Below are 17,617 nucleotides of genomic sequence, written 5' to 3' on the forward strand. Positions count from 1 at the left end.
GATTCTGGAGTAATTTACTAGCTGTCCCTCCATCCCTTTTACCTTATTACCTATATTTATGCAGCAGGTACAATTAAGAGAGGGTCTGTGCCCAAAGTGGCACATTACTGTCCTGTTTATAGTAGCATGAATTGTGCTCAAGAGGAAGCATTTAAATCCCATATTAGGGCCCTTACTCTCAAGGGCCAGGCTGCTTTCTAAAGAAAGCTGTTGAACTTTCCTCTCTACACAGCTCAATATTCTTTCACTAAGTGCTGTCCATAGTGATAAACTGCCCTCTTAAAAATTCCTGACCTCCTTGGATAAACCCTTTCGTCTGAGGAGGAAACAGGATCTTGGTAACCCTAAGATCTCTACTGTATGGTTGGGAATGACCTGCTTCCCATCCTTACCTTGAGGCAGCACTTCCTTACATCCTTTCACATCCAACATGCCCAAAGGCCACGATAATGGACTAATGTGGTGAACCACGAGTACACAAAACAAGTTTTGGTGAGGAGGATGCCTGAACATCAGATTTAAATAAAAAATAGCAAGCATTTTCTTTTCTTTCAGCTCATCCTTTCCCTTCCTGAGGTCTGAGGAGTATGGGGTGTGTAGATCCAAGTCCTGAGGAATGTTGGTGCAGGAAGAATGTCCGACACAAGAGTAAAAGGTGCAAACTGTGGAGAGCTTGTTTTCTTACATGTAGAAGATAGGTCTGTTGAGAAACCTGTCTTGGTGATCTGGCTTGGAAAGAGGTCTGCAAGGCTGTTGTGGCTGGCTCAAGCTCAGTATCAAGCAGAACACAGAGCAACAAGGATTGTCCTGCTGCACAGTGTCTCCTTCTTTCCTGCATTAAAACCGTCACAGAGCAGGGAAGAGCTGGTCAACCTGAGGCGTGACCCACTGAACTCTCTCTTGGACGGTCCCAGGTCAGGCAGATGAGTGTGAGCACAAGAACTTCACATGACTTGAGGAGGCCTCTCAGTCTGGGATGGTTTGTAGTCCACAGACCATAATTTACAGGTGATGATACCTTGGCTCTGCCAAGTTTCCTCCAGCTTTTGTCGAAGACGGGAGGGATGTGGACAGTTTATGACATCTGTGAACTCCATCTGGAAAGCACTTTTTCCTTCCCTCTCCCTGTCTTTCCAAGGGGCTGGAGTAGAAGTGGTAGAGAGCATGTGTGTAAGGGTGGTAGAGTGATGAGCCAGACAGGCTGTGCTGGTGAAACGGAGAGGTCCACCTGGGGCACTTTGGCTGGGTGGGAAGCAGAGCTTTAGGAGAGAAGAAACTGGGGATGAGGACAACCCAAAGTGCACTGACCACAGGCTGTACAGGAGACCCTAGGGTAGATCTGGGTCTGCTGGTGCGGGGCAGAGTGGGACTTGGTGGCTTGGACAAAGAGGAAAGCACAGCAAATACTGAGACCTTACTTGGAGTTAATACGAAATTAAGAACAAACCTTCTAACCCCATTAAGTAGTTCTGCAGAGAAAGCATGGTGCAGGCTTTTTATTACCTTTTGGAAGAGCACACAGCCAGACATTTGGCAAGAGGTTCCAGAAAATCACTAGGTAAATGCAAACTGCAGGTCCTGAGTTAAAGCCCTCAGTTCTCCGGCTCTTCCAAGCTCCAGGAAAGGTCTTTTGGTGCTGAAAAAAAGAAATCACAAATGAGTCTTCTATCCTCAAGTAATGGGGCTCCCTAATGTGGCTTCTGCAAGCTTTTAGTGCAGGAAATGTTTCCTTTCATGCTCATTTGATGCAGTCCATAACTTTTGGTGTGCTGAAGGTTACAAAGGGGAAGGAGACCAAGAGCCCTCTCCTGGCACAGACCGAAAGGACAGCTGAAAAAATAGCTCAGGCTAATGGACTCGGATAGGGAGGTGAAAGGAAGGCATGAACACTGAAGTGGAACTGAATGGCAAGCCGCACTATTTATAACCAAATATAAATATACTCCAGGCATCCATCTAGAGAGTGTGTTCTGGGTAGGCCCATGTTAAAGGTGTGCAACATGGAAAGTGGGTTGGTCTTGTGGCTTCTCTCCAGGCTTGCCCCTACCTAGCCGAGCACGGTCAGCGCGAGGGGGATGAGGTTTGCATGGTTGATGGTAGGCTGGCATGCTGTCAAGAAGACTTGAAAGAATTTGCATAAACAGCTCAGCAAAGTGCATTTGAAAGAGGTTTTTGGAAGGCAGATCAAGAGCTACCTTCACAGTTAACTGGACTTCCTTCCGAACGTTAGCAGCGGCTCTGGGGGGAAGCACAGTGAGGATTGCTCTTATCTCCAAGACCGCAGCCCCCACAGAGACCTGCAAACTGAGCCCAGCTGCTGATCCCCATCTCATAGACATCAATATTGAGCAAATAATAGGCTACAGTGATGTGGGACTTTACCTTACTCTTCTTTTGAACTCCTCTTTTAGTGTTTTCCCATGGGCTCAGGATATCTCATAGGCTGTACTTACAAAGCATGGGGACAAGCTCAGGGCTATGCTTGCAGGTGGGTCTGAGCTCTAGGAGTGTTTCTTGGAATGCTTTTTACAGAACTCAGTAGTATCCTAGTGTTGTGTCTGGGATCCATGGCGTGGCCAAGTTCTTTTCCATCCATGCATGTGTCACTTATGGTCTGGAAGCCCCTGGTTACTGTGGAGAGTCTGTGGTCGGCTTCCATACCAGGCTGTCTTAAGGACATTACATTGCTGTGGTGCTTTGACAAAGCCATTTGGAAAGTGTGGGACACTGGAGGATATTCCTGATCTGGCCTGTTCTATATTCTGTGTTCTACAAACACTACCTGAGGTTCAGACTGTTGTATAATTCAAAGCATATCTATGCTTACGGATCACCCATAGATCTAATATACTTCACATGTATGTAAACCCTTTAGATATGACCCATGTAGTATGAGCTCTGATGTGCCCCCTGTGTTGTAGCTCCCATCTGAAAGCCAAAGAATGCACGAAGGTGTTTATAAATTTAATCTTTCCATCTTAAAAATGACCCAAAGGCTTTCGATGTCTCAGTGCTGGGAAAGCCTTCAGACTGTCTAGCACTCACAGCATGCCTGTGCATGTGCAGAGCTGCAAAATGCTTCGTCCGCCATCGAGATGGAAGCACAGCACTCTTGGGGTTTGCAGGAAAGGGAGCAGAGGATGTCAGGCCTTCAAACTTCAAGCTTAAACAGGAGAGATTTGGATTAGATATAAGGAAGCAATTCTTCCCTGTGAGGGTGCTGAGGCACTGGCACAGGATACCCAGGGAAGCTGTGTCTGCCCCATCCCTGGCAGTGTTCAAGGCCAGGTCGGACAGGGCTTGGAGCAACCTGGTCTAGTGGAAGGTGTCCCTGCCTGCGGCATTGGGTTGGAACTTGATGAGCTTTAGGTCCTTTCCAAACCATTCTATGAATCACATCCCCTCCTACCATGCAAAAGGAGGCTGGGAAGGAGAGATGCTTGTATCGCCTGGGCATGAGTGATGGCCTCAGCCGCCCTGCAAAGAAATAAACCCTGCCCCTCGTGTCCTCCTTCCTGGCAGCATCCCCAACTGCTGCTGGTGCAGACGGCAGCTCCCCCCTCCAACTCTCCCTCCGTGGCACACACGTGTGTGTGCATGCTCCAAGTTAACAGCAGTTTGTAAGCACAGAGGTCCTGGAAAATGTGAGGTTTTGTGAACAAAAATCAATGTGTTGTCAAAGGAAATAAACAAGGAGGGATGCTCTCCTGATGGCCTGGGAGGGCTGGGAGAGGGCCAAAGCCGTGCCATCGAGCACCCGAGCCACATAGTTTTGGTCTGATGTGTTGAATGGGCTATGGCTTCCTGCAGGCAGAGAGACCGTGCGCTGCGAGTATTAGGTTACAACTTGCCATGCAGTTTTGGTGAAATCCATGCATATTACAGATGTCTCTGTTACATTATTACCCCTCCAGATCCTATAGACATTCTTCGGTGCTCCTTTGGGGCATCATCTGTGCTGCTAGTTCCCATAACAACTTGTGAATTCATCATTCCAAAGCTGCTTCTTAGAAAAAAAGAGAGATCAGCCCAAATTCTCTTGTCTTTTGTCAGCTACTGAAGCATTCGGCTCCCTGGCAGCCTGCCGCTTCTGTTCTCCTCCTCTCTTTTTCTTGTTGTTCATGAAAAGAACCCCAAGCATATACTTAGAAGGGTCATTGCAATTCTTTATAAAGAAAAAGCATATTACCTATGCAGCATTATAGATGCTGGGCTCGGTAAACATTTAAAATGGAAAGACTGGTAGATTAAAAGATTTTAATGCATTGGGTGCTGATTTAGTTGATGTATTAGTCTCTTTAGCATCTCTCTGACAGGTCTATTTAGAGCCTCCTTTTCGTCTGGCCTTCCTCAGGCAATGACACTCATTACTCTCTGCCTGTCAGTCAAAAGGAGTTATAATAGAGCTTAAATGGGTCTCCTGACATGGTGCCCTGGTAACAGTAAAGGAGTGATAAATACCAACAATAACACTCCTACCTGTGGGTGCCTTGGGAGGGGGCAGGCAGCATCCCCCCCCCCCCCCGCTGCCCTGGGTGCAGGGACCACTTCCCATCCCTGCCTGGGGTGGTCGGTTCAGGGGAGAGCGGTTTCTTCCTGGGAGTTCAAGAGCGATGAGAAAGAATTGGAGGCTTCTGAGGGATGTGAAAAGACTGATCTAAACACCGGGGCAAGGAAAATCATTATTGTGGTGAACTGAAATCGGTATTGTTGAGAGTGTGGAGCTAAAATACAGCTACTGAACAGAGGAAGATGAGATTTGACACAGGGCAAGACAGACGGGGAGGATATTTTAGTGTAAGTGCGTAAAACCCTCCAGCATCCTCAGGGAGGAAGCCAGTTTTAAAAGTGAACTTTTAATAAGTGAATGTTTATGGACCACACTGATCATGTTAGCATGGAATAAAAATTATTTAGGTGGTCAGTGATGAACATACCTATTATTTTCAGCTCCCAGATTCTTTGCCCTCACTAAGGTTGCCTTGCTCAGGCCTTTATCACGTATTCTAATTGACCATCTTATTCTGCATTAGTACTTAAGGATGGTGCTATTTAGGTGTGCAAGTCATTCCTTTTCTCCTTTTTTCAAGGAGTGCACAAAAATGCTGTGAAAACTGCTGTAACTTTACACATGCAGATACCCAGTAACACCAGACATGACTTTGAAGCTACAGATAGACACATCCTGCAGATGCTGACACCCAAGTAACTGGACTTACGTCATACACTTGGTCACATCATAGCAGACCGGCTGCTTGAAAATACAGAGGCTATGGACAGAATCTAAGCTCTGTGCAGGTGACGACTGTGCTGAATTAGTAGCCTCAGTTGATTTCAATGCAATGGTCAGTCTGTGCAGTTGAAGAGTTAACAGCCCAGGGAGAGAAAGCCTGAGTTTGTCTGAGGACCATTTATCCACCCATCTGTCAGTCATCAGCATTCTTCTCTGCTGAGCAGAGCCTGGGTTTGGTGCTTTTAAGGACAATTGCTTAGGAGGAGAAATATTCCCGTTTGAATTAGATTATCTGACAATTTAAGTGCAATTGCTTGAAAACATCATTAAAAAAACATTAAGATATTCTAGATAATAGGTCAGCTTCGTCTGATATCACATAGCACAGGCCTTGGTTTCTTGGCTTGATCCACCTTGCTCATCAGCCAAGGAGCACAAGGCAGAAGTCCTATAAAGCTTACACCAAAAGGTGCATTTACACATACGTAAAACCCAGCTCTTGCGCAGAACAGAATAAATGAAGCCGGTGGAGCCAGACGTCATTGTGGCATTTCTCAACTTTGCAAGTAAACATTCTTTAATTAAAGCTCGTCTCTCACTTCTGATGGATTTTAGAACAAGCAAACAGAGGCCAGAGCTGTGCCAGCTGCAGAACAGGAACCTGCTCTTTTCTGCTTATGGAGTATGTTGCTCCACTGCTGCTGCACGAGTAACTGGTTGCACCAGTGCCTTGTCCCCTCTATGTAAAATCATGCCATGGTTTGGGTTGGAAGGGACCTTAAAGCTCCTCCAGCTCCAACCCCTGCCACGGGCAGGGACCCCTTCCACTGGAGCAGCTTGCTCCAAGCCCCTGTGTCCAACCTGGCCTTGAGCACTGCCAGGGATGGGGCAGCCACAGCTTCTCTGGGCACCCTGTGCCAGCGCCTCAGCACCCTCACAGGGAAGAGCTTGTGCCTAAGAGCTCATCTCAGTCTCCCCTCGGGCAGGTTCAAGCCATTCCCCTTGGCCTGTCCCTACAGGCCCTTGTCCCAAGCCCCTCTCCAGGTTTCCTGTAGCCCCTTTAGGCACTGGGAGCTCCTCTAAGGTCTCCCCTGAGACCTTTCTTCTCCAGGCTGAACAAGCCCAGCATGAACCTGTCTCTCTGGGAACAGTTTATGTGGGTACTCAAGTTTGCCAGTTATCTTAAGCAGCTCTTTACGTGGCACCGCAGCCCTGGTAAAACCCAACACTCCCTATGGGGAGGTGGTCTTTAAGAGACAGCATTGAGCAAACCTGGCTCCTACAATGAGCAGGATGTACCTGACTGGGTGAGATTTGCCAGATTTAATCAGTCTTGGGCTCTGTTCCCAGCTGTGCCAGAACTGATCTTATGCAACTCCTCTGCTATCTTACTTGTATGAGTTTTCAGTTGTATTTGCCTTCCTCTTCAGATCAATAGGAGATATTGCTCAATATTATAGCCAATGGAAATTATGGCATTATCATGGGTTGCCAGAAGAGCTGGGACTGGAGCACATGAAAGCATACTCTTATAGTCCAGTGTTCCTTTCTTAAGGGGCTGTTGCAGTTGTTGCAAGCAGGGCATGATCACTTGTGCTACACTTGAGTAGGGTGCATGGGCTGCAGCAGGGACTCGGTGCTCCAGATTCAAATGTAGGAGAAGAGAAGGTTCTGGAGACTTTAGCCCCGAGCAAGTGAAGATGTGTGGGTAGCTTGGCAAAATGGAGTGAATTTCCATGGGAGTTGTAAAGATCTCCTTCCCGAATCCAGGATTTCTGCCATCGCAAATTTCCAGTTGGAGGGGGCAGCTGAGGGGGTTTTAGAGAAGGGGTTGGACAGCACAGTTATTTTTACTTGGGGTAAAACGTTTTGAGTTTTCATTTGCGTTTTAACTCTTGTTGCTAAAATTATTATTCCAGTAGGACTGGGTTGATCCGTACTAATTTAAGTGTCTGAAATAATGTTATAAATGAGCTGTGTTTCCATGAGTAAGATTCCCATTCATCATTGCAAGGTTTACTTCACGGCAGTGAAATCATTACCATGAAGCAACTGGTGTGCTTTCAAAACACTGAAATCATTTAGCGCTCATGACTGAAAACAAGGAGTTGCTCGAACAGCCAGTGTAGACGAGTTCAGCACATGAAGAGCTTGGCTTTTATTTACACGTTGCAAGGGGAATGCATTGTCAAGAGAATAGCACAGTGAGATCACCCTTTGAAGAGTGTTTCCCCATTCATCCATTTGATTTATTCCACTGACCAGCCAGGCTCGGATGGGTTACACCTCTGTAAACCTGCCATAGTCAAAGTGACAGTTCCCTGATTCTTTCTTTTTCCCCATTGAAATCATCAGCTTTAACCTCAGTTTTACCCTCTCAACTCTAATTTAGTCTCGAGCATTGCCCTTGGGAAATTTCAGGTTTTAGGTTTTCAAAGGTTACCCAAAGTATCAAGTTATTGGATTCTATTCCATGAGTGGTTTTGGGGGGAAGAAGCGTGATCAATACCTCGTGTCCTCTGGAGTTCGATGAAGAAATCTTCCCAGGGAACAATTTAGCCTCTGATTTTGTAAAGTGTTTGGCATGCTCAGTGTTAGCTGGAAGTGCTCAGGATCTCACGGATAGCGGGGCTGGATGGGAACTTGGCTGTTTCACAGCTTTATTCGGCATTTTCAATGCCGCTGCATAATACTTAACGAAACTGGGCTTTGGCCAGTATTTGTGACTTGGGACAGGGCTATTCCCAGTGTGAGCCAGACACCCCAGAGATGATTGGATTCAAGTGCTTTGTTTCTCCTGAAGAATTGCGTATCTCTTCGTTCTTCTCCCATTACCAATTGGCTGGGTTGAGAGAGACTCTTCATGGCTCCCAAAGGTTGACTTTGGGGTTGTCATTAGTTTGAGATGTTATTGGCAGCGGGTTCTAGGACTTGCCGCCAAGAAACATGTTTAGGCATTTGGATTACTCTTGTAAATTTTAATTAATCACTTTGCTGCTGTATAAGGCAGCACTGTAACACATACTTCATGCTCAAGTATTCCATTTCTTACAGCAACCTTGCTCCACGGGTTCAAAAACAAAGCCGCAGGGTAACAAACGTCTACATTCAAGACAGTTTTATTTGCAAAGAGTCTTTCTAAGTGCTCTTTGTGCCCGGAGGGTCGCAGGGCAGGGGTACACTGAGATGTGCCTTAGTGGTGTTACCTCGGCACTGTCCAGTTAGCAGGGTGGTGATGGGTGCTCTGCCTCTGCTCCTGCAGACATCCATCCCTCCAGACGGCCCTGCAGGAATGTTGTCATCTCCTGGCACTCTCCAGATAGCTAAAATTACCCGGTCAGCTGTGTGCAGTCGTAGTCTGGCTCCTAACAAGAAGTGTGTGGCTGGGGGCTCTGTTTTATAGGAGATGGGGTCCAGACTTCTCAGGGGTTGCCTAATGTGCTCAGTCTGGTTTTGTTTGACAGAAGGGTGAGCATAAGCATTTAAAACAGCAAGTGTCAAACAAGAGTAAGAGCTGAGGCTGGTTTACTTCTCTGGTCACCTCTGCAAATTGCAAGCTGGCACCCAGAGGTGTGAGGAGCAACTGAGCAGCAAAGAGCAGCCTGTCCATGGAGCAGCCCCTGCACGGCTGTCTGCAGTGCTACAAAAACAAGCTACCAGAGAGAAAAGACGCATTCTTCATCTGCATATTTTGTAGTACACGATCTGCATGTGTGCAGTGCTTTTTCCAAACAGATTCTCAAGCACTCACAGGGATCATAGAATCATAGAATGGTTTGGGTTGGAAGTGATCTTTAAACTCATCATCCAGTTCCAACCCCTGCCACGGGCAGGGACCCCTTCCACTGGAGCAGCTTGCTCCAAGCCCCTGTGTCCAACCTGGCCTTGAGCACTGCCAGGGATGGGGCAGCCACAGCTTCTCTGGGCACCCTGTGCCAGCGCCTCAGCACCCTCACAGGGAAGAGTTTCTTCCTTATACCCAGCTTAAATCTCCCCTGTTTCAGTTTTTTTGTGCCCTGCTCTTATTTCTACAAAGGCTGTATGGTTGTTCTTTCACTTATTTAGGGGTTATATATACATATATATATTTATATATACATATATATATATATTTAATCTATGTCTTCTTGAAAGCTTGATGGGGTCATTGACAGAGGCTCAGCACATCCTTCCAGAGGTGGAACAACATAAGGGCTATCTTTTGCAGCATGACAAAGATGTGATTATTTAAAATGATTTTATATATATATGTACGTATGTTTGTATTTTAAGTGAAAACTACACTTTACAGCCAGCTCATTACTCACATACTTGTCTTGTGGGACAGTGCACCCTGTCTTGCTTAGCACTGCGGTAGCTGCCTGCTCCATTCCACATCCCAGCGCCTGCTACTCCAACCTATTGATTGACATCTCTGTCTCCAGCTCTGATCTCATGTCTTGACCATCTGCTTCTTCTGGTGGTCTCTGGAGGGTCTGCCAATCAGCAAAGCAGGCTCAAAACTCGCAGGCAAATGGGTTAGATTATTTTTGGACCTTCCTTGCCGCCATCTGTTTGGGAGGGAGCCATGAGCTTGTCTTTACCCAGCTGGGTTAAGGTGCTGCTTCGAGGAAGCAAACAGGATAAAGAAAATTACCCTCTTCTTAAGGAGCTGAATCAGCTGCGAGACGGCGCTGAGCTCTCAGCCAGCAACTGGCACCAGCAGCGAGAGATCAGGATGCTTCCCTGTCCCTGCTAGAGCTGGCTGCTGCCTTCAGACGACACCAGGCAAAGCAGCAAGTTTGATGCGACTTCGGAGCTGACTTGTGTTGCCCGTGACAACCTGGGTTTGAGTCTGTTTTACATGCAGACACACACACACGTGCATATGTTGCTATAACAACCAGCCGGGACTTGTCCAAAATGTTGGACTCTGTTTTCCAGGTTGCAAAGCACCCAAGTTTTGCTGCAATCCAGGAGGCAAACAGCTGCCTTCAGTCTCTCCCCTTCCCTCCCTCCCCCCCAGCCTAAAAAAAGCACTAAATCAAGTATGCTAGGCAAAATGTCTGGGTTAATTATGTAAAAAGACTCTGTAATGCCTTAGTAGGAAAAGAGAAGCACGAGGGGCTCTGTGCTCTTCTGCTCTGTGAAACAAGCAGCTCCCAGGAGTAAAGGCTGAGATTTCAGTGCTGGGTTTGGTGTCCTCAGGTCATCATGGTTAAATTACGTGACCAGCAAAGCCGCTGGTGTCACCAGGCAGCAGTAAACCACAGCTCGTGGGTGAAGATCATGACTTCTGCAGTCTCTGAGCCAATGTTAATGCTTTAACCTGCAGGGCAGCAACCAGGTAAGGGTTGAGAGCAAGGGATGTGAACAGCAAAGAGCCTGTATTAGCTATGGGAAACCTTTCCCTATAGCTGCAGGCTCTGGTTAAGATACTTACAGCAGCGGAATCTGTTTCCTATAGCAGGCCTGTACCAATGCTCTGTATTTTTCCTTTTTCTCTGAGTGATGGGGGCACTGAACAGCGCTGCCTTCCTAAAAAAAGAGTTTTCCTGCAGGGAAAGGGGAAAGCAAGAGAGGCACAGATCCCAGACAGCATGTTTCACAGGATGTATGTGTGTGTGATAGCCCCTGTGTGCTGCTCTTCATCTTGCATGTGTTTGAAAGTGAGCCTGGCCCATGAAACAGGGAGGGAGTTCTGGTTTCACCTTGTAGGCAGCACTTGGTCTTCCTGTGCAGTCTGTGGTGCAGCCTGGGGGTCCATCCTGCTGTGCACGGGGTGCCAATGTCCCTTGTACCCCAAATGAGCTGGCACAGAGGTTGCAGGTCACTTGGAGCAGAACTCAGAATAGAGCCGAGGACCTCATATGGGGAATTTGGGGCTCTCTTGCTTTCTGCTCCACCTCAGCGCATCCATCTACTGCTCTGCCTTGGGTCCTCATGGCTGTGTGTGGTCCTAGGCATGAGGCATTCAATGCTGCTTTATCAACTGTTGTTAAGCTTGCTGGCAAAACTCATGTCCTGGCACTCCAAAAAGTGGCACGCCATACTTGATGTGTTGAAGTAGTGGACAAAGTTTGTGCTGGATTGTCATATTCCAAGTATGGATGGGATGCATGTTCACTACCAAGGTTTATACCTCCTGGCATCAACTGTGCTTTTCAATGTGTATGATGGTTCTTCAGTGATTTCAGCAGTTCCAGTGGGTTTATGTTGTAAAACGCTGTCTGCAGACATGGACTGGGAAGCTAATAGGTGTTTCATGCTCATGTTTTGTTGGTGATGGTGGTCTCCAGTTAACACCTGAGATGATGATTACAGACTGTGTCGAACGATGTCTGAATAACTGTGGGGGGTGTTTTGCCTATATTCAGAGATGGGGTCCTGAAAGGGTCAGAATTGGGTATGAACATGCATTATTCCAGGAATTGGTTTCATTTTCCAACCGGCGCTGAAACCAGTCATGCCTGACTGGGTACCTCAGAACCTACCTGAGAAAATAAAGACCTTTTCAGAGATCAGCAGCCTAAATCCAATTCAGACTGCAAATTATACTTATTCTGTGGCTTGAGGATGGTTTCTATCACCAGAAACCATCGTATTTTGTTAAGAGCGATGGCTTCAAGAGAAGCCTTGACCTGTGTTGGTCCCGCAGACTGACCTCCCATCAGTGGTGCACTGGTACAGCAGTGCTGGTGGGAAGCTTGTCCTCAAAGACAGCTCCCTTTGCCAGGTCAAAGCTAAACTGAGCTCTGACGTACAGCTTCTTCATTAGCTCATTAAACACTTTGCATAAGATACACACGAGCTGGCAGTGAGGGAGAGGAAATCAAAGCCTCTTGCACTTAGTTCACCTGCATTCAAAGTCAGGAAACCTTCCTGCAATGATTCATCCCAAGCTACAGGCTCTGCAGCCCTCGTTTGCCTTCTTCAGAGCTGCTCCATGGACAGGGACAGGCTGCTGAGCTGAAAGGAAGCATTTTAGCTGCAAAACTGTGCAAGGCAGCATGTGCTATTTCTGGAGCGTGCTGTAATGTATGCGTCTAGCCCGGCTCACTCCGGCAACGGCCAAATGTTTTTCAAGCAGTAAAGAAGGTAAAATAGAGCAACACTGTGCTGCAGCCAGGTTTTCCGTGCGATCCCTACGCAGAGCCTGCAGGAGCCCGCACGTGTGCTCGCAGACACATCATTATGTGCATCGGTGACCAGAAGGATAGAGCCAGGGCACTGGGGACCACAGCTCGGCAGCCGCAGCCGGTTACAGTCTGCTATGGCACAGCACAGGCAGCTCGTGTGCTTCCAAGCACTTGGTCCTCTCTTGCTCCACCTCTTTGGCAGCCTGCTATATAATTCCTGCCCTTTGGGGGAGGCGAGAGAGGCATGATGCCAGCCAAGGGGAATGGAGGGATGGACCTGCCTTCCCTTGGATGATGATTGGGGTCACCCTCTGTCCCCCTTTCCTGGACACTGCTACTCAAAGGAAAGAAAAGGGACAGAAGGATAGAAACGAGCACAGACAGGGGCTGAGGACTGTGTAGAAGTAACACAGGGTGGGATCTGTCTGGATCAGGCAGAGCTTGGCAGATTTTCACTCGCACACATGGCAGCAGTGCCCGGCCGTAGCAGAGAGGCAGGTATAGATGTCCCCTTGTTTCCCTTCTGGAAGCTGGCAGGAATATGGGGCTCTGCGATACCACTGAGCAAGTGGTCTTTGTATTTACACATGGAGTTTTGTACGTGTTGAATGAGAGGGCAGTGAGTGTTTGCTGGTGTTTTAAGAAGGCTGCTGGCTCTCTGCAAGCAGCGTGTGGGACACACGAGGGAGATCTGAGCTGGGACTTTATGGAGCTCTGCAAAACCTTCAGTAAATTCAGGTTTGAGAAAGGGACAACAAAGTCCCTTAACAGAATCCAGCAGCAAACGGGATGTTTGTTTATCACACGTGCTTCAGGCATTAATTGAGCCGTGTCCATGGTGCTGTGTTCTGATGCTAAAACCAACATTTACCCACAACCTCTATGGGTTGTTAACCTGATTTTGTAGCGCTTTTTGGACTTTCACCCTTGTTAAATGAAAACACCATTTTGTTGTAATACAGTTGCAAGGTTAGTGTATAAATGTTGGGGGGTTTTGGGGGGCTGGAACTATTGAGCAGGGTGTTTTATAAGCTTTTTGTTCCCAAGGGTTGCAAGTATTCTCAATGCTCATATTCAGCCCTGTCCTGCTATTGCATTTACTTGTATGTAAATGCAAGTAAATATGTAGATATGTTTATGTTACAGATATTATATTACGTATCTATACTATATTACTATTATATTACATATTTATATTAGAATCATAGAACAGTTTGGGTTGGAAAGGACCTCAAGATCATCCAGTTCCAACCCCCTGCCATGGGCAGGGACACCTCACACTAAACCATCCCACCCAAGGCTTCATCCAACCTGGCCTTGAACACTGCCAGGGATGGAGCACTCACGACCTCCCTGGGCAACCCATTCCAGTGCCTCACCACCCGAACAGGAAAGAATTTCCTCCTTAGATCCAATCTAAACTTCCCCTGTTTCAGTTTTAATTAACATTACATTATAGTAATATTGTTATTATATTACATATTAATATTAATATTATATTACATATTTATATATGTTAACGTATATAAACATGTTCACATACGTTGCTTTTGAAGTAACCTTGTAGAGAGTTTTCTCTCACTTCTTACTAGCTCTGCATCTGCATGCGTGTGCCAACGCACTTTCAAAAGCAGCCACTAATGAGGATACGGATTTAACATTACCTAATCTAATTGCTGGCAGCAAAAGGCATGGTGGGGAAGATGTTATGAAGAATTGCTGGATGGCCTAACAGTGTTAGTTCCATTAAATCCTTAGAGTCTGACCTGCCTGTAGTTATTTCCTCCTGCGTAATGAGAAAAATGGATTTAAAGAGACAATAAGAGCAACTGGATGGGTGGATGCGAAGGGGTTGGAAGAAGTGTGGTGAGGACATGCTGAGGGCATAGGAGCTGTGTGAGCTCTGCACTGGTATCAGGGCAGCCCTGTTTGACCATGACTGAGAAGCTGCAGCCCTCCCTGCCCTGGTTTCCACATGGGTGAAATGGGGCTCGTCACTCATAGAATCATAGAATGGTTAGGGATGTAAAGGACCTGAACATCATCCTGTTCCAAGCCCCCCTAGTTCCAACTCACTTTCTTGTCTGATATGATGAGAATTAATGGTTGCAGCCATCCCCATGCATGGGGCCACTGCCCTTGGGGCTGAAGGCACTTCTGTTAGAGGTGCCCAGCAGCAGCTTCCTCGTGCGGCCTTTTGTCCAGCATCCAGGATGCATTATGGCAAACTTTGTTCTTTAGCTCTGCTTTAAGCCACTCTCAGCCTTTTGAACGTTATTTTTCCTGGGTACCCTCCCATAACCCGTTGTGATTTTTAACTTCCTATTAAGGCTGAGCCCCACCAGTCCCAGGGCTGGAAGTGAAGGGTCAGTCCCAAGCTGTGCTCAGAGCAGCTCACCCTGCTGCAGGCTGGGGCAGTGCCCAGGTTTATTTTCCAGCTCTGAAGTAGTCAGGATAGGGTCCAGCTTGCAACTGGGCTCTGGTTTGAGGAGAACTGGAACGTCCATCACCAGGCAGCCTCCTGTGCCTTGTCTTGTACAGCTGGAAATGATCATTTCACATCTGAAAAGAAATCACTGCATTGACATCCTCAAAAAGCATTTGCTCTCGTGTCCGGGTCCCACGTGAGAAGAGGACAGCATAGAGAAAATGCCAAGAGTTTAGGCCAAAACAGAAGCAGGATGGATTGCAGATAAGGAGTAAAAGGGCAAGTAAAGAAAAGCCTTATTGTCTCGATGGGAGCAAGTAGAGAAATGCCTGAGTTGCTACCCCAGTTGGAGACGTGTCTGTGGTATAAATGGCACACATTTCAAACTGCCTCACGACATTAAGGTCTCCTGTTTTCTTCCCCAGGCTCCATTTCCCAGGTCACCGTATGAACACCTGAGTCTCCGCGAGGTGTCAGAGATGAACCCATAGCAGCTTGTCCGCTGGTAAGAGCTTCAGCCATTGCTCCGGTGCCTGCTCTGATGGTTTGGGAAGCATGGAAGGGGGACCACAGAGCCTGTGGCCCTGGTGGTTTGGGGCTCAAACCCGTGTCCGTGCTGCCTGATGCTGTGATGGGACGTTTGCTTTCCAATGGGGGCTCTGCAGGTTTTGTGCTTCTCCAAAGGGATGTGGCCACAGGGGTTTGCATCTCTTAGAGCAGACATACAGTGACTGAACATTTAAAATGGTGTTTTGAGGGGCGAGGACTGATCTGGGGGGGTTTAGTTTATTTCTGCTTATACCATGCTGGTAGTTTTGTTGTAGCTGCCCATCCAGAGCAGCCTGTGCTCCTGTAGTGGTGCTTGCTCTAATGTTCTGAAACTGGTCAATGTGGATTGCAGTGCCAGGGTGGAGGTCACCCCTCCTGTTGTGTGGTTTTCTTTCTGGCTCTTTATCCAGTAGCTGCCTCATATGAAAGAGTTAGAAACAGAATCACAGAATCACAGAATCCCAAGGGTTGGAAGAGACCTAAAAAGATCATCTAGTCCAACTGTTGGGTTCTCCCCTTGTAGCTGAGCAACATTATCAGCAAGTACCCAAATTCCATTCTCCCTGCTCACCCTTGCAACCTTCATGAAGTCTCTTCATTCGCTGATGAAGGTTCGCCTTCCTTAGGGATGCTGCTTGCCCAGTTTTGGTGACGCCTGTTGAAATACAATATTGTTCACGGAGCTCTTGGAGAACCCTCCAGGAGAAGGTGCTGAGCTGCTGGGCATGGACACTGACCACCAGCATGTTGTAGAGACTCAGCTCAGGGTCTGTCACCTGTGTTGGGTGGATTTTAAGGGCTGGGAGTCACCCGGTTGATATGAGGCAGATGAACACAGTCCTCGTGTGAAAAACGGGTTTGTCAGCTCCTTGCTTTGCAGCATACATCTTTACGCATAGGGATGCACATCCCATGGCACTGCTGTCTGCAGGCAGGTTCACAGTGCCGGGGGCATGCTGCAGATCAGCAGACACGGGTTATTTTCGGAGTTACAGTGCAGTGGTGTAGGATGGGCAGCAGAGCAGCGTTCCCTGGGGATGCGGATGGGCTGGGGGAGGCAGTGATGCTGCCCATGCAGAAGCCACAGCCCTTTTCTCAGGGAGAAGCTGTTGGCTTGGAAATGACATGAAAGCAGGCGGGGGAAGAGCAGAGCATCCCAGAGAGTGGCAGCCGCTGCCCCGCTGTGACACAGCCAGGCCTTTTGTCTCATCCGCCAGTGTTAATTGAAGGGGACAGGTCTTGCACCCTGGGAGCAGCAGGTAGCGGCACTCCAGTAGGAGCTCAGAGCCGGCTCCATCAGCAAATACTTCTTGCTTGGCTGCAGTCAGAGCTCATTATCTCACTGACCTTTAATTTCACAAGTGTTTCCAGGTTGGACAGGGCTTGGAGCAAGCTGCTCTAGTGGAAGGTGTCCCTGCCCGTGGCAGGGGGTTGGAACTGGATGAGCTTTAAGGTCCCTTCCAACCCAAACCAGACTGGGATTCTATGGTTCCTTGCAATGTGTTTCTTCAGCCTGGTCCTGCTTCTGACCTCCGTTCCCCGAGGCAGCAGGATAATAAATTCATGTGCTGTGTTGTCTAGCCACTTTGCATCCCTCCCTCCCTCCCTCCATCCACCCTCCATCTCTGTCCTTTTTGGCAATCTGTCATTTTTAGTTCTGGTACAAGTCCAGGAGCTGAGTAAAAAGTACTTGGGCAGCTGGAGGGAGAAACAATGGGGTTGAAATACGCTTTAACGTGTTTGTAAACAACTGCACTTCATCAGGGTCCCTGCCCAGCACACTGGCAGCAGACAAAGCTGATGAGACTCTTCTGAGATCAGAATTAATTAGACTGCACGGAAATGGTGCAATACAGACCACGATGCGGTGGGGAATAGCTCCTGTTCTGTGGTCCATGTCTGTTCATTTATGCTGCGCTCGTCACTGGGGCTGCTGAGCACCTGAGGTTGCTCTTCCCTGAGCTGTGGCAGGAAAGATGTGCAGAGAGAGCTAAAACTGCTGGGAGGACTATGCTGCACTTTGAGGGTGCTCTGTGGTGTGTCTGTGTTTGTTGGAAATCATACATCAGGGAAGATCAGCAGAGGGAATAATGCTGCTGTCCTGTCAAAATATCCCCATTTCTCCTGAATTCCCACAGCTTGTTCCAGCTGAAAAAAAATCCCAGTTTTGTGGGTTTTTTCTTTCAGGGAGTGATGATTCGAGGAGGTAAGTATAGGGAAGTGGACAAAATAGCTGTAGTTGGAGCATATGGACTGGATGATACCAGGTACCATGGATTTTGATGAATA

At 47.7% G+C, this 17,617-nt stretch overlaps 1 long non-coding RNA gene across 1 annotated transcript in view; it reads left to right on the forward strand.

Moving 5' to 3' along the window:
• LOC136023299 (uncharacterized) overlaps positions 1–15,282 on the forward strand; it is a 145,847-nt gene extending 130,565 nt beyond the window's left edge. The window contains exon 3 of the long non-coding RNA XR_010616547.1: positions 15,205–15,282. This is a non-coding gene — a long non-coding RNA (uncharacterized LOC136023299). The remainder of the gene's footprint in view (positions 1–15,204) is intronic.
• Positions 15,283–17,617: the final 2,335 nt, after the last annotated feature.

The sequence above is a fragment of the Lathamus discolor genome, chromosome 18 (genome assembly GCF_037157495.1).
Source record: "Lathamus discolor isolate bLatDis1 chromosome 18, bLatDis1.hap1, whole genome shotgun sequence".
Lineage (NCBI taxonomy): Eukaryota > Metazoa > Chordata > Aves > Psittaciformes > Psittacidae > Lathamus > Lathamus discolor.